A 21,496-nucleotide genomic window follows, 5' to 3' on the forward strand; every position below is an offset into this window, starting at 1 on the left:
TGCTCATTCCACTAAACCAAATATAATACTTACACAGCAGAATTTGGATTGAGTACACATAAAAGGATGACTAAAGTGAGTTCAGCATTATTTAATACGAAGTGCAGTTGTCCATTCTTTCTCTTATACTCTCTTATTTTAAGTCTTTATCTGGGTCTGGATCAATGCAAACAAAGGTTATGAGTTTAAATATATACTCTGAGTATTTAAATCATAAAAGTGTCCACATCTTAAATTACTCCCTATTTAGAGCAATTAAAATTGTGTGAATAATGACTTATCTGCACATTAGCACATTTTCCCACCCCCATTCTTATGCGTGAACCCAAATAAAGGAAACACTAATACTCTTAAGAAATCTCAAAAAGTATAAAACCACTTATTTGCTTTTATAAAGCTCTTTAAAAGCCACAGCGTCAAGGTAGGAAGGTAAGTTAGTTAAAATGAACCCAATCTGCAAAACGGCAATGCATTGCATGTGCTTTTACTTCTGATCTATTTTTTAGGTATTCAATGTACACGCCGTCACTGGGGATGTTGCTTGATAGATGAATCTGTCACTAAGAGAAAAGATAATCATGTTTTTTAAAAGTATCCTAAGAGAAATCAGAAAACTCTTTGCAAGTAATAGGAATTTACCTGAAATAAGATCTAGTAGAGACCTATTAATATTTTTTGAGATAAGTTCTTTATTTCCTTATCCTAAATTGCACAGCAATAAAGTTTTAAAGGACACACTATTTATTTGCAAATAGTCTTTTCCTCAGTGTGCTGGGAGTAATCTGAACAGGAAAAAAATGGTGTTAATGGCTTAGAAAGAATGTCAAATGGTAAGATGGCTTTATTATTCAACTCTATCTTATGTGAATTGGAGACTATACTGATAGCAGGGAAATTAAAACATTTAATAATCACTTAATTGGGCATTTAAAAATTTTTTCTTCCTTCAGCAAATACGAAATTAGCTTCTCTTTTGTGCCATTCGCAGGTCGATTTCAGCATATTCAGAAATATTACAAGTGAGCCAAGGACTGAATATATCAAAACAAAAGTGACTGTTGACTTCTGAACTTAAATAGAATATTAATGAATCTTAATTGCAGTCCTTTATTTTCTTCAAATTTTATTCTCCTTAAGCATGATTGTAGTTTGAGGAGTGATTGTAAAATTGTGTACCAGAATTTTGAAGTGATTTTTATCAAGTGTCTCCCAGGTTATACTTATTCCTCCCTGAAGTAAGTGGATACTTTTCTTTCATTGCCAATATTGAAAATTCCATTTGGAATTTAAAGCAATTTTGATGGCCCTCATATAATAAATACCTATTTATTTTTAAAAAATCCCTTTCTCACTTCCTCTTGTTAATGTAAAGGAGAGAATTCTCAAAGAATTTTCTCTGTTAAAATATAGAGTATAGTGTCTTCTTCATTAAAAATCATTCTTATTAAGCAAAATAATGATATAATGGTAATAATAATAATAATAATAATCATTAGGGGCCATTGTCTTTGTTTTTGGCCTTTTACTAGGCGCCTTTACATGGATTCTTTCCTTTATTGCTCATTTCTACAATTTTCTAAGCCATCCTACCAAGGATATACTTATGCCAGTGGCTATATAAGGAAACAATGGCAAGGTATTTTTGTGAGAATCCATTTAATTAAATATACACTAGATTTTTTTCAAATACATTTCTTTTAAAGTCTTAAAATGGATGGATAAAGTTAAAAAATCAGTAATGTTGAAAAAGACAACATAGAACGTTTGTGAGCAGATAATGGACTTGCAATAGGGTGTAATCTAGGCAATGTGGAGCCTCTTGGTCTACCCCAGGCACATGATGGGAACTGGCTGGATTTTGAAATACATTTTTGTGTGTTGTGATGTCTAATTTTATGTCCGCTTGACTGGGCTCAGTGATGCCCAGATAGCTGGTAAACTATTTCTGAGTATGTCTGTGAGGTTGTTTCCGGAAGAGATTAGCATTTGAATTGGTAGCCAGAATAGGGCAGAGAGGTGGAGGAAGAGCATAGTTGCTTTCTGTGTGAGCTGGGATATCCGTCTCCTCCTGCTCTAGGACATCGGTGCTGCTGGTCTTTAGGCCTTCACCTTGGACCTGGACTTACACTGTTATGCTCCCCTGGTCCTCAGGCCTTTGGACTCAGAATGAATTACACCAGTCTTCCCACTTGTTCTTCAGCTTCCAGACAGCACATCACGGGTCTTCCTGGCCTCCCTAATGAACAGTCTGAGAGACTCTGAAGGCACAAGTTAGTTACATGAAGAAGTGGCCCAAGTGTCCAGGTCCCCACTCCTGCTTCATTGCCTTCTCTCTCCCAGCCTGCACCTCTGGTCTCGTGGGAAATTCCCTATGACTACTTGACAGAGGAAGAGAAGGCCTCGTTTACAACTGGTTCCACAGGATAGGCAGGCACCAGCCCAAAGTAGACAGCTGAAGCACCCCAAGTCCCCGTCTGGGACAGCCAGAGGGACAGTGATGAAGGGAAATTCTCACAGTGGACAGAGCTTCAGGACCAAAGTTGTTGTTCACTTTACTTAGAAGAAGAGATGATCAGACATGCGATTATATGTGGATTCATGGGCTGTAGCCAATGCTTTAGCTGAAGGTCATGTACTTGAAAGGAACATGACTATAAAACTGGTGATAGGAGAAATCTAGGGCAGAGATATGTGGTTAGACCCCTCTGAATGGGCAAAAACATGAAGATAGTTATATCCTATGTCAACACTCACCAAAGGATAGCCTTAGCACAGGAGGGTTTTAATAATCAAGTGGACAGGGTGACCTGTTCTATGGGTACCAGTCTTTCCTCAGCCACCCCTGTCATTGCTTCATTGCTCAATGGGCTCATGAATGAAGTGACCATTGTGGCTGGAATGGAGGTTATGCATGGACTCAGCTATATGGACTTCCACTCACCAAGACTGACCTAGCTATAGCCATCTCTGAGTACCCAGTCTACCATCAGCAGAGATAAACATTCAGCCCCCAATATGGCATCATTTCCCCGGGTGATCTGCCAGCTACCTAGTGGCAAGTTGATTAGATTGGAAAGCTTCCATCATGGAAGGGGCAACATTGTTTCCCTATTAGAATAGACACTCTGGATACAGATTTGCAATTGTTCCATGCAATGCTTCTGTCAAAATTAAATCCATGACTTACAGAATGCATTCCCATGGTCATGGTATTCCACAATGCATTGCTTGTGATAAGGAACTCACTTTTAAGCAAAAAGAAGTGCATCAGTGGGCCTATGCTCATGGAATTCCCTGGTGTTATAGTGTTTCCTACCATCCTGAAACAGCTGGTTTGATAGAATGATGGGTTAGCCTTTGAAGATTCAGTTATACTACCAGCTAGGTGACAGTACCTTGCAGGACTGGGACAAGGTTTTCCAGAGAGATGTGCATGATCTGAATCAGCATCCAATATGGTGCTGCTTCCCTGATAGCCTGGATTCCTGGTTCATGGGGTGGAAGTGACAGTGATTACTACTCACTATTACCTCTAGTGACCCACTGGCAAATTTTTTGCTTCCTGTTTTTCTGACTTTATGCTCTGCTCACTTAGAGTTCTTAGTTATAGTGGGAGAAATGCTTCCACTAGGAGACAACAATAATTTCATTGAACTGGAATTTAAGACTGCCACTCAGCGTTGTTCTTTTTCTTCACTACTGCTTTGGCAATTCTGGGTCTTTTGTGATCAAAACAGCATGATTTTGGCACAAAAACAGACATATGGATCGATGGATCAGACGAGAGAGACCAGAAGTAAACCCACACACTGATGTTCAATTAGTCTTCTAAGGAGAGGCAAGAATATACAATGGAGAAAAGACAGTCTCTTCAGCAGATGGTGTTGAGAAAACTGGACAGCCACATGTAAATCAATGAAGTTAGAACACTCCCTCACACCATACACAAAAATAAACTCAAAATGGCTTAAAGACTTAAACATAAGACAAGACACTATAAACCTCCTGGAAGAAAACATAGGCAAAACATTCTATGACATAAATCTTAGCAATGTTCTCCAAGGCAGTAGAAATAAGAGCCAAAGTAAGGAAATGGGACCTAATTAAACTTATAAGCCTTTGCACAGCAAAGGAAACCATAAACAAGACAAACAGACAACCTACAGAATGGGAGAAAATATTTGCAAATGATGCGACTAATAAGGGCTTAATTTCCAGAATATACAAACAGCTCATACAACCCAATAACAAAAAATAAATAAAATAAAATAAACAACCAAATTAAAAAATGAGCAGAAGATCTAAACAAGCAATTATCCAATGAGGACATAAAAATGGCCAATAAACAAATGAAAAAAATACTCAATATCACTAACTATTAGAGAAATGCAAATCAAAAAATTACAATGAGGTATCACCTCATACTAGTCAGAATGGCCATCATTAAAAAGTTCACAAACAATAAATGCTGGAGAGGGTGTGCAGAAAAGGGAACCCTCCTACACTGTTGGTGGGAAAGTAGTTTGGTGCAGCCATTATGGAAAATGGCATGGAGATTCCTCAAAAAACTAAAAATAGATTAACCATATGACCCAGCAAGCCCACTCCTGGGCATATATCTGGAGGGAACTCTAATTTGAAAAGATTCATGCACCCCAGTTTTCACAGCAGCACTATTTACAATAGCCAAGACGTATAAACAACCTAAATGTTCATCATTGGATGATTGGATAAAGATTGGAATACTATCATCCACAAAAAAGAATAACATAGTGCCATTTGCATCAAATGGATGGACCTGGAGATTGTCATACTAAGTGAAGTAAGTCAGAAATAGAAATAAAAATGCCATATAATATTACTTATATGTGGACTCTAAAAAAAAAAAAAAAAGACAAATGAAGTTATTTACAAAACAGAAACCGACTCACAGACATAGAAAACAAACTGGTCGTTACCCGGGGGGAAAGAGAGAGGTGGAGAGCTAGATAAATTGGGAGTTTGGGTTTTGCAGGTACTGACTACTACATATAAAATAGATAAACAGCAAGTTTCTACTGTACAGCACAGGGAACTACATTCAATACCTTGTAATAGCCTACGATGAAAAAGCATATGAAAAGGAATGTGTGTGTATATTTTATTGAATTGAATCACTATGCTATACACCAGAAATGAACACAACATTGTAAACTGACTAAACTTCAGTACAAAAAAATAAATAGCTACAACCACATGACCCGTTACCAAAAAAAAAAAAAAAAAAAACGAAGAAAGCAAGAAAGACTGCCACGCAGCCACATCCTGATGCTTCTTAATTCTTAATCAGCTAAGAAGGGAGTAACAGTGTTGGCGAAGGAAGCTAGTCCTCATTACCAAGGGGAAGTTGAAGTACTCCTCCACAATGGAAGTAAGGAAGGGTGTGTCTGAAATATAGAAACAAGGACTGGAGTTCTCCTCAGTATTTTCTCCTTATTTTATAAATATATATATATGATGTGTGTGTGTGTGTGTGTGTGTATACATCACATACATAATTTCTTTGTTTTCTTTCCTCTCTTATGCCTTATCATCTAACATAAGATTTATTGATTTATACCAGTATTTAAGAATTGGTAATTTGACACTATATTTTTTAAGTTAGGGGATATCAGGAGAAGAGTGAACATTACTTCAGGCCCTTACCTCCTCCTTTTGGGAAAGGAGTAGTGCATTTTCAGTTGCAGGACAGTTGTATCATGCTAAGTGGAATTATAACCTTGTTATTATATTTATTTGAAAATTAACTATGTTTCAGAGAGATGCACATGGGTGCCAGCTAGACAAGGGGTGGACATGCAGTGATCAAGGTTATTTGTCAACTTGACTGGACTAAAGTATGCCCAGGCAGCCGGCAAGCATGAATTCTGGGTGTGTCTGTGAGGGCCTTTCTGGAAGAGATCAGCATGTGAATCTGCAGGATGAATAAAGGAGATTGCCTTCACCAATGCAAGCTGGCATATCACTTGGGGTCCTACCACAGAAAGAAAATGCAGAGGAAGAACTAGTTTGCTCTCCATTTGAGCTCGGATATCCATCTCCTCCTGCCCTCAGATATTAGTGCTCCTCGTTCTCAGGCTTAAAGGCTCAGACTGAGACTTACTCTTCTGATTCTCAGGCCACTGGACTCGGACTGACAGTTATATTGCTGGCCCTTTGTTCCCAGACCTTCGGATTTGAACTGATTTACACCACTGACTTTCTTGGACATCTAGCCTCCAGATCATGAGACTTCTTGGCTTCCATAACTGCATGAGTCAATTTGTATAATAAATCTCCTCATATGTGTGTATATTATATATATATATATGTATGTATATAAAATATATATATATTTTTTTTTTTTTTGAAGAGAAATTTCCTTTTCCAAAGCCTAGGCTCTCTGGAGAATGAAAAGCACTACAGAAGACACCAGCAATATTAGAAAAGGTGTCACGTGTATGATCAAGGCTTTATTACTCCTCGTTACTCTACCTGTGAGCCAGGATATAGATCATTTGCTGAAGGTAAAGTAGAGGTGGACATGGAGACTGAGAGTGTAAGCAAGGTAGCTGCAGGGCAGGACAGAGGCGTGCTGGGTGGAACACTGAACTGCTGACCTAACCCCATGGAAGCTTAGGATGAAAGTGAGGTTCTAGCTTCAAGGTAGGATAATGCCATGCTGATGAACTGAAGCAACTAAATGGGAAAGCACTTTACTGTGTGTCCACGTAGGTATGGATTCTCAGAACCGAAGATACTGCCTATGCCTGGCCTGAAGGTGGGTAAATGGCTCCCACGCATCTGAACGCGCACAACTAGTAAGGAGCATTCTTGAACCTGATGGAGTATCTGCGGTGTAACCTGCCTGGGCTGAGACCTGAGGTCTGAACGGAATGAAGATGTCTTAGTGAAAGCTTGAGCGAATCGCTGGCTTTGAGAACTATCCCCAACACCCACCCCCCCAAATCAAGTTAAATAGTGGAAATTTAGACACGATATCCTGGAAAAGGGTGGGGATGACTTTCAACATGATTAATGCCAAATTTCTGCCACCCTGATAGAAAGGTAGCTCAAAACAAAAATTGGTAGAATTTCTAGAAAATAAACTTATATTATTTAAAATTCAAATACATAAAATCCCTATCATTTCTATACTTAATAATTATCAAATTCTAAATTGCAAAACTAATTATCATCTCAGTATGTTAAATAACTTTTATTTGGTACTTGAATTGTGGCTTTGGTCCTGACCTTTCACTTCTAGAAAAATCTGTCTCAAACAGTCCCCTGACCCCTGCTCTTTTGAAGAAGTTACTTCTTATGAAACAGAAGAGTAAGAATTTAGGACTTTAAGTCCTTCCCCATTCTGCTGGTCAATGAGTATGTCCTACAGTATGTAATATTACCTAAGTCATTCCTCCACTCTGAACTCAATCCAATTCTATTATTTGATTTTGGAAATGGATTTTGAACATGAGCCTGTTTGACTAATCAGACGATCATTTGCCTATTCTTTTCTATTCAAATGCTGAGCAGCAGAGCTCTGTTTGGGAGGGCAATGAGTCCATTACACCAACAGAGGGAACTGCCATTCCAGCAAAACAACGAAAGCCAAGCTGGCTGGGGGAACATGTTCCCTATCACACTGAAGGAGCCACAAGAGAAATGCCGGCAAAATGTCACCTCACACACAATGACGACAGGATTACAGAAATCCAATTAGCCGTTTCATTAACCGAGTCCTGTCTGTGGAGACGGTAAACAATGGGGGCTCGGAAGCATCCATTCGTCAGAATGTGCAACTGTCAAGGAGACTGTTCAATAATTTGTTCCCTTTATTTTTCTAGGTGGGGAAGGCGGGGCTAGGAGGGTTGAGTGACTTATTATAAGTGACTTATTTCAGGTTTTTAAAAACGGAGGTCACCTTCAGGGCGCTAAATCCACTATTGTGGATAGATTGACAGTAATGCTTTAGAAATTTTATCTCTCTTTTTTTTTAATCCCACACAAACTAATTAGGTAAATTTATGGACATGATGTTCTAAGGGTTACATCTGACAAAAATCACCCAAAGGATGCTAGCTGGCACGATCACATTTTCCTATAGCACTGACGGTGTCTACTGATTACTGGATTAGCTTAAAACTCTTTGAAGGCAGGTGCCTCAGCTTACCAGTTTTTATATCCGTAGGTTTTAGTGGGAGGAAATTTTGACATAATGGAATAAGTGAAAGAAAGAATTTTTAAAGGAACAAGGAAATTTAACTTCAAAACACCAAGCAGTACAAAGCAAGAGAGATGGAAGAAAATTGCTGGCACTGTTATAATTTCCAATTTATTGAAACAAATCACCTGGCCTTCCATTTAATTTCCTAGTAAAATGTTAAGGATTGTCATTGAATTTTGATGAGGATGTCACTGCAGATAAAAAGCACTGACATAGACAGCATTCAAGCATCTGTCAATTGCACCTTTTTACTTCGGGGGTTAATGTATCCTTAAAAGTTATTGCACATTAGCAAAGCACACAGTCCCGATCAAGCCACCTGCTGCTTCTCTGGTGTATTTGGTGGCCGTCTCTTTGTCACTTGGCCTTTCTCACTTCATAGGTCAGAAATTTAGACTGAGTCCATGGTGAGATCTAAAGTCTTTATCCCCACGGCCTTTAGGGTGAGGCTTTCAGTGCTTCAGTGAAGGAGGCAGTTGTGCTGTTCATTCTGGGAGATGTAGAGAGGAAAACGAGGCAACCTTCCTTCCTCCCAAAAATAAAAACAAAAAACCAAACCCCCTTGAAGTCATCTAATGTTATGTACACAGCTGAAGATACACCACTCTCAGTAAATTGATGAATAATTTGGTACCACTAAAATTGTGGGTAGATCCTGGATTTTAGAACAATTTAGAGTTCACATGAATGCCAAGGTTCTAACTGCACTTAAAGGTGACCCTACGTACAAAGCGTGTGGGCCGTCGTGATGGCTGCCAAGACAATTGAGAAGTGAGTAGTTCCGACAAAGAGTTGGCTGGTTTGGGGCACAGGATGCTCTGTACTGGCCCATCTGACTGATGTCTGGGGACAACAGTTTGGGATCATGAACATAATGCGAAGATTCTTCTCTTTAAGAGCCAAGCTACTCTTTTTCCATCCTATATTTGTACATCAGAATATAACACCGGACAGAACAAAAGGCCATAATTCTAAGCAATTAAGAGGCACTTAACATCCCTATGAACTATCACTTTCCAGATGAAGAGGCTCTGATTCAGCCCTATGACTTCAAGACATTTGACACGTGCAAAGCTCGCCTGCAGAAAAATAAAATTCTGCTCGAATAACAGAATGGCAATTCAGGACGTTTAATTTTTTCTGGATATATTGAATTTGTTCAAAAACTAATTTTCTACCTAGAGCAGGGACCAAAGCAAACAAACAAACCTAATAATGGAATATTGGTTTAGAATAGCAAACAATGAGATTAATGAAGTAATGCATTGTATTGGAGGAAACTGCATTAAAGATATTTCAAATAACAGAGTTGTTTACCTTGTTTTAGAGTAAAAACTAAAGTATCTTTTAAAAGGGTTTCTTATTTTGTCTTAATAGATTTTCAGGAGAAAATGTCATTTTAAAGACAATTTGAGCTTGAATCTTTAAAAAGGGGTTATCTATCTATTAGCCATTTTATTGACTAGGACTAACAATGACCCCCTTCAGTTAAGTACAGTTAATTGTTTGAACCAAGGTCTCCTGCATATTTTACTGCCTAAGTGTTGATCAGTAAGAGATAATGAGCTTATAAATATAACTGTTGTATTTCATAGTGCAAATAGAACTAAAACAGTATTTTCCTTGAATTCCAACTCCCACGTGTGACTAAAAGATTTTTAAACAAAGTCCTAGCCCTATGAATTAACATGTATTATTGTCTCCACCAAATAGTAGTCTCAGTTCCTTAATCTATAAAATGGGGCTAACAATGCTCACCCTTCAAAATGTCACACAAATACTAGAGAGAATTAATAATGAATTTGGAAATAATTCCACTTAAGAAGAAAATGATATCCTTTTCTGTATTACTCCTGTGCATAGCAGAGATTCCTTTAATCAGACTTTAATTAATCATTTGAAATGTAAGAGCTCTTCTAGAAAAGAAACAACTCCAAGCACATCACACATTCATGACAAGTTACATGTTAGTTCCCCTTCAATACAGTGATTCTTGAAGCATGGTCTTGAAGGCTTTAGACATTCTTAACATACTTTTAGGGTATCTATGAGGTCAACCCATTTTCATAGTAACACTACAACATCAATGGCCTTTTTTCACTGTATTGACATTTATACTGATGTTACAAAAACCAAAGTGGTAAAACAGTGCTAGAGAAAGAATCTTGGTCATTGCTCAGGCTGTACTAAGTAATCACTGGCTTCTCCACCACCACACACTAATGAAAACTAGGCCAGTGATGAAATAACGACTAATATTAACCTTATTAAATCTCAACACTTCAGTACGTTTTGTTTTTATTTTATTTTGTATTTCGTGTCACAAAATGGGATGCTCTTCCGTTGAAAACCGAAGCAAACGGTTGGCTCTGGGAAAAGGGCTTCAGCGGTTGTTTGAGTTGTGCTGAATTAGCTGCTTTTTTTTCATGTGACATCATCTTTACCTGAAGAAGAGTCTGACGGGCAAACTATGCATATTGGAGGATATTTGTGGACTTTGCTCCAAAAAGGAACACAGTAGAAAACAGTAGTCTTTTTTGTGATCAATGATACAATTTGATATTTCAAGTGAGAATTAGAATTTTGGAGGACGTATATCTGCCATTTGAGATTAACAGCGTCTTAGTACTTAAAGATGTATCTGATAATATCTGAGATTTTTTAAAAATGCAAATTTTGATATAATGAATTGAATCAAGATTTGGAAGTTCTCCATAACTCAGCAAACCAGTATTTTCCAATTGGTGAATTCATGGTGGTACAAATCCTTCCAGGAGTAAAAGGTCTATCCAACGGATCTAATGTAATACAGCAAGAAAAGTTCATTGATATGGACTCAGATTCTACATTAAAACTAACCTTTAAGAAACTGTCCCTTGATGTGTTTTCTCATAACATGAACAATGATATTCCAAGCAATATTAACAGGCTTTTCAAGCACTATTTCCATTTCTAAATCTATGTCTGTATGTGAGGCTGTATTTGTTTTAAAACATACCTCAGCCTAAGTAGCACATCACAGCAGACTGTATGCAAATGCAAATATGAAAATCCAGCTGTCATCTATTAAACAAGTCCTTCAAGATTTGAGATTTGCAAAAAAAGAAAAAGAAACAAAAGAATGTTTCTCTTGTCACTAATTATTTTTGTTTTGGAAAACACAACTATCTTTCATAATTACGTTATTTATGTCAAACATTAATGGGTTTATTTTTTAGAGGGGGAAGAAGTTCAATCAAAGGCAGCCATAGGCATGCAAATGAATTTGAATACATTTACAATATTAAATTTATAATAGACATGCAAAAAAAGGACTTGTAAATAAATGCATTATGAATTGATACTGATTTTTTTTAATGGCTCTCAAAACAAACTTTTAACTTAAGGCGCTTTTATTTTGCCAACAAATAACAGTGAACATTAAGAGGACACGATCCACCATAAAATAAGAAGTAGCTAATGTACCTGAATTCTTCATTAAAGAATGGACTTTTTTTTCTTTCACTGCCACTTGCCTGGTGTCCACCTTCCATCAATGTTAGAGGCATGGCACTGGGGACAGACAGGATGGAAAATATTAAATTTGCAGTCAATATAAATTTGCCATCTTGATGTATAAATATTGTGGTTGGTTTATAAATATTTTACTAAAACCCACAGAAAATAAGCACAGAACTGTTCTGAGTCAGCATTTTATGCACACTGAAAATTTTCAGTGATGGGGGTTATGAAAATTACCTTTTTAAAATAAATAAAGAAATCAGCACTTTAAAAAGTTCTCACTTGTAAGATCAAATACAGGTAGTATTAGTAGATGTAACCACATTAAAAACAAAGGCTCTTTGGGATCCTCAGTGGATTTTAAGACCATAATGGATCTTGAGACCAAAATGTATGGAAACTATGATTCTAGTACATTTATGTACTTTTGTTCCCTCCAAAAAAGAGGACATTAATTTCTGAACCAATAATGTCTGTTGTATTTGTCATAATTAGATAATTAATAAGTCACTATTCACAATGTTGAGTCATATATATATATAAAGACTCTTAATTTCTATGTTTCTATGAAAACTAGATTAAAAGTAAAGAGATTAAAGCTTATTAATTAGATATAGGTGAAGTAAGCATAAAATACTGAGGGGAGATATCATGAAAATCTGGAATTATTCTGTCCTCAGCTTGTAATGTCTTTAAAGTCTTACTACCTCTTGAAAACATTCAAACTAATAATCTTCTGATACATTACAGTTTATATTATTGCAAGATTGCAAGAAAGTGAAGTGAAACTAAAGTCAGCAGAACCACATTCACTGGAAGATCTTTCCCTAAAACAAAAACTGGCTAATGATGATCTTATATATTTTAACTATCAAGGTATTCAAAGTATATATGCATTGTTTTTAATGACACCATATTTTGACCAATTTTCAAATTAATTGACCAAATACTGGTCATGCTAATACTTGCATGAGGTTTTAGTTTTATTACAGTTCACAGAATTCAATAACCCTCTGGAATAGTTTTTGTAATTAATATACCATAACAACATAAATCTAAATTTTTGCTATTTAGATCAACTTAATTGAGAGATGATTTACATAAAGTAAACTCCTATAGTTTTAGTATGTGTCTTATAAGTTTTTGGTAATTACTCCCAGATGCAACCATCCCATCAGTCCTGAAATAGAACATACCCATTATCTCAGAATAACCCTTTATGTATAAATCCCTCTTAATCCCCAGCACACAGAAGACCAGTGTTCTGATTTCTATTGACAAAGATTAGTTTTGCCTTATACTGAATTCATATAAATAAAATCATACAATATTGTAGTGTAAGCTTGACTGTTGTTTCTTTTTTTATTTTTTGTAATGCAAGTGCTTGACATCAGCTTGTTTGCTGAAGCATCCATTTAAAGGAGGAAGTCCCTTCAAAGACAGCTGTGGCAGATAAACACAGGGCCAGCCACCCCGCTGATAAAGAGCAAGCCCACTTGTCCCCATGGAGGCTCCTTTCTTTAAAGATCTTGGTTGATTCCAACAAGGAACCATCTGGGCTTCTTGTTTTATTCTCTTCCCATGCTTTAAATCTCCGTTCTTACGTTTTTAGTGCTCCGATGATGAATGAACCTAAGAAACCCTAGGCTCCCACCCTCAACCCCAATGAAAGCAGAATCCCAGGCCCATAAGCCTGCTCTCTCTCTCCTCATGATCTTGCTGTGTGGCCCCAGGTGTGCTGTGTGATTTCCAGGTCTTGTAAGTAACAAACCCCTATTTCTTTCAAAGTTTCCTGATGGTATTTGCTGAAGGGCAACTTGCAACCACAATAAGGATCACAAGGGCTCATCCAGCCACAGTATTGGTTATTGATAGGCTGAGACCGGCACGAAATAAATATATACTATTTTCTGTCTCACTTCTTTTGTTCATCAAACAGAGAAAGGCAAATATCATATACATCACTTATATGTGGAATCTAAAAAAAAGTGGTACAAAGTTTATTTAGAAACCAAAAATAGACTCACATAGAAAACTAACTACGGTTACCAAAGGGGAAAGGGCAGGGGAGGGATAAATTAGGAGTTTGGGGTTAACAGACGCACATTACTATATATAAAATAGATAAACAACAAGGACTTACTGTATAGCACAGGGAACTATATTTAATTTCTTATAATAACATATAATAGAAAAGAATCTGAAAAAAATATATATGTATGTATATGTATAACTGAATTGCTTAGCTGTACACCTGAAATTAACATTGTAAACCGACTACATTTCAATAAAACATAAAATTAAATTTAAAAAAAGAAGTAAGGGACATCACATTGGATTGGACCAAGTTAATCAATGCGGGTTATCAGACAGTCTGGATTTGGTGTGTTAGCTTGAGAGCTGTCAATGGTTTAGTAATTTTTTTTTGTTGGTTGACTATCAACTGGGTTTAGTGGCAGACTATAATAAGTTCTTCTGTTTTAATCTGCTGTTAAACCCATCGGATAAGTTCCTGCATTCAAATATTGTACTTTTCCTTTTCCTGAATTCCTGTTTAATTTGATTTTATAGATGCTAATTCTCTTGGGAAATTCTATAATTAGCATCACTTTTCTTCATGTTTTTCTCCATTCCTGGAACATAATAGTCCTAAATGTCTGAAGTCCTTGTCAGTCAGTTTCAATTTCTGGACTATCTAGAGGGCAATTTCTACTTCCCTTTTGTTTTGATTTTTTTTCTTAAGACATACTTAATAATTTTTAAGGAAATCCAAGTTTTAGGTGTTAAAAGTGTAGTGTGACTCTAGATGATTTCACTTCATCTAAAAAGAATTCACCTTACTGACCACTAGCAAAACGGGGTGGTAGAAAATTCAAGCAGGTGCTTTGCTGAGTCAGGTTAGGGTACAGCTCTGGTAAGGCTCAGTTTACTCAGTTTGTCTCTGCATTAGCCTAGCACTCCAGAGGCTTCACCTAACAGTCCGATGTATTCTGTAGGATTCTTCTCCCTAGTGGATCCAAACTCTAAATCAATAAATGTCACCTACCTTTGATAAATGTTCTAAACTGGAAACATGTCAAATATTTGAAACGGCTCTTGATCAACTTGGAAATTCTCCTATTGCTCCTCTCCTGCATTCCCTTTACTGGAATTTTCTTCAGGTTCTATACCCAATTCCCAGAAATTTTATCCAAGCCCCAAACCAGCAAATTTCCTCAGAGGTAGAAGGTGCCACAGTCTGCTCACCCTTTGAAGACACTGAGGTCTCAGCTCTTTCCAATGCCTGTGTCTTAAGCCACTTAGTCATCTCTGAAGCTTTCCACTGCCCTCAAGTAGATGATTTGTGTATTTTTAAATATAAATTTCCTAGCTGTTCTATGAGGAAGCACTGGTCTGCTGGCTAACATTGCCTAACTGAAAATGGAATTTGAAAATATTTATTTAATTTCAGTATATCAAAGGGGATTGTAAGTGAATTAAAAATAAATTAACATCAAACAGATAAGTATGGTCCTCTTTCTCTTAATTAGACATTATGCTTCTTTTTGCAGAGAGAAAGGTGAGCACATCTAAGTATAAGAGACAGTTACATCATGTTTGATTAAAGCCCGATACTGTTCTTATGTTGTTCAGGAGTTAATCACAGCCAGAACCGGTACAGATGACTGTAGGAGGGGACACCTCTGCTTATTTTGCCCTCTAGAATAATTAATTTGCTCCTGTTGTTGAATTTTACTTTTCTGCATTTATAAGAATCACAGATGCTTGAAATTTCAGAAAATACTTTTTTCCCAGTCTCTGCAGGCAGCAGATTCAAATTTAGGTCATACTGAAGAGAGGTGCTTGCAGAATAAAAGATAAATAGAGGAGAAGCAGAAATGGTTGTTACGCAGATGTATGAACTTCATGGGGTGATTGACATGTTTTGATAGAGGCATTTGCGTGTCCTCTTGAAAAATCACACAATTTGGTCCCATAGGACCAGAGGTCGTTAGTGGCAGTTTCTTGGATTTCTTTTATTAGTTTGCTAGGACTGCCATAATAAACTACACAAGCAGCATGACTTCAACAACAGAAATTTATTTTCTCACAGCTCTGGAGGCTAGAAGTCCAAGATCAAGGTGTTGGCAACGTTGGTTTCTTCTGAGGCTTCTCCCCTTGGCTTGCAGTTGGCTGCCTTCTTGCTGTGTCTTCTCACGTTTTTTCATCTGTGCACACACCTCCCTGTTGTCTCTGTGTCTAGATTTTCTCTTATTATAAGGGCACCTGTCAGATCATAATAGGGCCCACTCTAACGGACTAATTTTAACTTAATCACCTGTTTATTTGCCCTCTCTCTAAATACAGTCCCATTCTAGAAGGGTTAGAGCTTCAGCATATGATTTTGGGTGGGGCGTAACTCAGCCGGTAACTTTGGGTTTCTGATCATCAAAATGCTACCAGAAGCTTAACCCAAGCCTCTTCACATTCTGGTAAGCTGCTGTTCCTTCTATCAAGGAACTTGATAGAAGTTGAAGGCTTCTATTCGAAACACTTAGATTGGTTTTTGGCTTTACTTTGGCTGATAAAAAGGCAAATATATTTTCATTTTGAGTCAAGGACTCAATCAAGAAAACACTTTATTTAGGAACTATCCAGAATAGTGTTGGCGAACATTTTCTCAAAGGGCTCAATAGTTATCTTTTCATTTTTATGGGCCAAGAGGAAAAGTTAAGAACATTATTTAAGTATTTCTGCAGCCATTTAAAATGAACAATTTAACAATATGGAAAAGATTCTTAGTTTTGTGGGCCAGATTTGGCCCCTGGGCTATAGTTTGTTAGTTCTTGATTTGATTTATTGGTTAGTCTCTAGACACAAAATTCTGAAGAACAAAGAGAAAAAAAACGGATTGTCCAAGTCACATAGAAACTGCTGGGACTACACTCTGTGAGTCAAACAGATGAACTCTGTCAGCTGCTGCTTCATCTCAGGTTCTGGAATCCAAAGCACAGTGTTCTCAAGAGTACAACTTGTGCACGCAACGTGGCATTACCATCTGCAGGACGGGGGCTGGATTTGTTGAAACAAAGAAACATGTATGTTATAAAAACACACAAGAAGAGTGTATGCCCACTGGAGTTTGATTTAGACAATCCTTAATAAGGAAGAATTCACTTTAAAGGAGTCTGCATTATCCTGAGCATAGGCACTTCTGGTTCCCCAGGCTAGTATTCAAGTTAGAAGCTAGAAAATGAGATTATTTTCAATAGTTAAATACATTTAGTGACGATTTTATGTATTTCTTCAGATAATAATTTAGAAGTATGTATTTTTATGACATTATAGTACACTGTTTATAGCATCATACTAGATATACATGAAAGGGAAGAAATGAACCATGTATCGGTCTCCATCTACATGGGTTAGCCATTTGGATAAAAAGTAAAAATCATGCAACAGGTAAAGTCCATTTCTATTTCTAATTCTGCTCATTTAAAAATAGAAGGATAAGATATTTTCTCTATGGTTTTTGTGGCTATATTTTCAAATGTGAACAAATGTACTTGATATGAAAAATAATGCTCTAAAATAATTCTTTCTAACAATTATTTTTAGTCTCACATTTATAAGTCAAAATTTTTTGGAACCACTAAAGGAAAAATTTACAAGTATTTCAGAATTATATTTTGCTCTTCATATAAAATGATTCTGAGAAAGAAACTTAACTTTATGTGGACAAGCTTTTGAATTTGTATAGATTTAATTTAAATTGTATCTTATCTGTTTACAATAGCCAAGACATGGAAGATATGTCCATCAATAGATGAATGGATAAAGAAGTTGTGGTGTACATACACAATGTAATATTACAGATAAAAGGAGCCATGATATCTTAGAATCATTACTTTAAGATAATCCAATTGTATATAAAAGTGGATGAGGTAAAGGTGAAAATAGATTGTGGGGTAATAATTCTTGAAGCTAGGTAATGATAAATACAGATTCATTATATTCTTCTCACAAATTATCTCTCAAATGTTTGAGCTTTTTCACAATAAAATATCTAAATCAACAGACTAGGAAAAATCACTTGCCACACACATAAAATAGACAGTGGGCTCATATCCTGAATTGGTAAAGAACTATACATCATTAAGATGAAAAGATAACACATAGAGAAATGGCTTAGAGACTTGAGCTAACAATTCACAACTGAAAACACTCAAATTTCCAATAAACATAGGAAAGAAGATGAACATCAATAGTCATGAAGGGAACGTAAATTCTAATTGCAATGATATACACATTCTGGCACAGACACCAAAATTGCTGAAATTAAAAAAAAAATTGACATACAAAGTGCTGGCAAGGATGTAGCACAAACAGAACACTCATCTATTAATGATTGAAGTATGCATTATTACCGACAGCACTTGGGATCCCAGTTAGGCTTCCCAGGCCCACCAATCAGAAAGGTGCTTTGGATGGGATAACAGAAGACATTACTGGACAGAATGCTGGAATGCCAAACACAGTGACTGCGTAATTTTTCCCCTGGAAGAACTCTCCTTACATCAGCAAGAAATAGAAAGAGACCATATTGACAAATGGCGCCAGGATTTTCTACCTTTAAAACAATCTCAGTGGAAAAATATTTTAAATTAGCTTCAAACAACGCTGAAACGATTGAAAATTTGAAAGAATCAAAGGGCTGAAAAAATCTAGCTTGATCATACATTTCATTGGAGAGCTGAGCAACAGCAAAGTCCTGCAGCACAGCGTCCATCTGGAAGGGGATCTTTTGCATGGGTAACCCCTGTGCTGACTTTGATTGCTCCTGGAAGTTGGTGGTGGTAACACTTCAACAATCAAAGTGTGGGATGGTAAAGAAGGGGAGATCAGGAGGAATTCAAGAATTGCAGAATTATCCAGTAAATGGGAAGGAAGAGTTTATTGTTTCAAATGTGCCAAATACAGAAAAGTGGTTCAGAGGAAACTTCAAGACAGGAAGAAAAGAAACCCAGGCTTTGACGGACATTGGAACACAGCTATCATCACTACCATCCTATCTTCTTTAGAGACCAAAGACTACCGGATGCTAGAAATATGAGAAGAGCATCTCATCCAAAAGAAATGAGGTGAAAGCAAAGAAGACCAGCATTCTGGTATAAGCCCTCTTAAGTTAACACTTGACTTCAGATTGGAAACTCTAAGACATGGAAAAAGGATGGAGAGACCAGGACAAATTAAGTACCACAAAGAAGAAATGTAAACCATCTAGAATTTGATCACTACAGATGGAAAAGCCCTGAAAATAAATGAGCCCAAACTTGACTTCTCTTGGAAGATGATGGGAAACATAACCAGATCATCCTGGATCTTGCTGTCTACAGGTATAGGAAACTGATGTCAATGTACAGTCAATGTGTGTGAGAGTAATGATCAAGGGGAAGTCACATCAGCTTATACTTCCTGCAAAGTTCAAACCTTACAGCATCTCCGCTAGGAAATCTTAGACGACAGGTATTTAGTAATCTGCATGCCCCAAATAGAGAAAGTAATTACAGGTGGCAGAAAAATCATCCAGGTCTGTGACAAGGACATGGGCAGGGAGCAAAGAAACGAAAGCAGCAAGCAAACCGAGAAACTAGTAGTAGACTCTAACAGTTATGCATTTCCTGATGCAGCTAACGTAGTTCCAGAGGAAAAACACACACCCAATAGTGTTGGATCTGAACCAAAATTATATAGAGTTATGAAGATAAACACTTTGCAGTTAACCCTGCATCCCCCCTGGACGCCGCCACTGATTTGAAACAGCAGGCTGCAGTGTCATTGATTTTGACCCATGGGACTTGATTTTACTCAGTGCAAAGAGTATGTGCATAACACTTATGAGATAAACAGAGTTATTTGTCAATAGTTTTAACTATCCTACTTTGCATAGTACTACTTAAACTAGTTTATAACCACAACAAGATGGGTAGAAGGGGCAAAGATGTGGCATGGTCAAGACCCATAACCCCAGGTAGGTGACTCAAAAACTGGGGGATAATCACAATTGCAGAAATTCTCCCCAAGAAGCAAGGATTCAAAACCCCACAATGGGCTTCCCACCCCAGGAGTCCTGTACTGGAAGGATGAACCACCAGAATGTCAGGATTTGGAGGTCAGAGGGGCTTGTGTACAGGAGAGACAGAGAGCTGTAGGAAAAAAGGACCTCCCTCTCCTGAAGGGCATACCCAAAATCTCACACGCTCTGACTCCCAGTGCAGAGACAGTTAACCCGAAAGGACCCTGAGTTGGATCCACTTGTTGATCTTGGAGAGTATCCTAGAGAAGGGCTCCCGCTGGGGACACAGATGCTGCCAGCAGCCATTTGGGGGAACTCATTCTAGCACGAAGACACTGGTGCTGGCAAGCACGGTTTCGGAGTCCTCACTCCAGCTTCTTTGTGCCGGATGCTGTCCCCACCCCCAGTCTGTCTCCACCGGCGCTGGGGTGCCTGGGCAGGGACAAATACTGCACAGTGTCACTTATATATGGAATAAACAAAACAAAACAAACAAAATGGAGACATACTCATGGGTACAAGGAACAAAGGGGGTGGTTGCCAAAAGGGAGGGGTTAGGGGGCCCAGCAAAATAGGTGAAGGGGATTAAAAGGTACAAACCTCCAGTTATATAATGAGTGAGCCACAGGGATGTAATATACAGCATAAGAAACATTGTCCATCACATTTTAGTAACTTTATATGGGGACACATGGTTACTAGACTTACTGTGGTGATGACTTCACCATGTATGCAAATGTCAAACCGTCATGTAGTATACCTGAAACGAACAAAATATGCCAACTGTGTTTCAATCACTTTTTAAAAGTTAAAAAAAAATATCTTAATATGCTTTAGCTGATTATTTGTCTGTATCAAATGTTGGCTAGGGAAAATACTCAGAAAGTTACCACCAATACTTCGCAGAACCTTTTGGAATCATCCACTCTATTTGAAAACATGCAGATCTTAGTTTTTAGCAGTTCTGCCCTTTGCATGTATCTGAGAGAAAAGCATGACAGGAAAGGGAATTAGAGGAGAATTGTACAGCCAAACGCTATTTCTAAAAGACAAATGAGGAAAAATGAAAACATAAGTATAAATAAATATATATAATATAAATATATACGAGTCCTTCTATATGAATGTTTATTTAATATTGCCAGATTAATCTACTGCATTAGAATTTATGGTATTAAAAACCTATGGGGAGAAAGAGGTGGGTGGTGATTGAGGGAGAATCAGCAACATAGGTGTGTACCTGGGGTAATGGCAGTGTTTTATTTATTGCCTTCTTGTGAGGTTTCACAAGTGCCCGTGTTTCGATATTTTATGACTATGTACATGGAGGTTTTGTGTTCTTTTTATGTGTGGTATACTTTAATAAAATATGCTTGGAAAAGGGAGTTTGCTTAAAGTGAAATATTTGGCAGTGCATTTGAATGGTGTGCAATGTACGTGAAATGTCAAGAAATACGAATAAACAGTGCTTGGTATTTAAGTTGTCATCCTTACGTGGGGAATGATGGCAGGAAATTTTAAATGCCAGTTTGTCTGGATTCTGCTGGACACCTGAAGCTCCTTTGTTTGAGGCTTTAATAATTCACTCAAAAGTTCAGAGCAAGAGCCTTGCTTGGTATCTAAGACGGTTATTCTACTTTAAGCATAAATCAGCTTCCTTATGTTTTTCCTTAGCAATTTATGCTAAGACG

At 37.3% G+C, this 21,496-nt stretch overlaps 1 pseudogene; it reads left to right on the top strand.

The window, feature by feature from the left end:
• LOC102528996 (dynein axonemal assembly factor 11 pseudogene) overlaps positions 1-19,547 on the top strand; it is a 146,466-nt pseudogene extending 126,919 nt beyond the window's left edge.
• The last annotated feature ends 1,949 nt before the right edge of the window (positions 19,548-21,496 follow it).

Source organism: Vicugna pacos, chromosome 10, assembly GCF_048564905.1.
Source record: "Vicugna pacos chromosome 10, VicPac4, whole genome shotgun sequence".
NCBI classification, from domain to species: Eukaryota; Metazoa; Chordata; class Mammalia; order Artiodactyla; family Camelidae; genus Vicugna; species Vicugna pacos.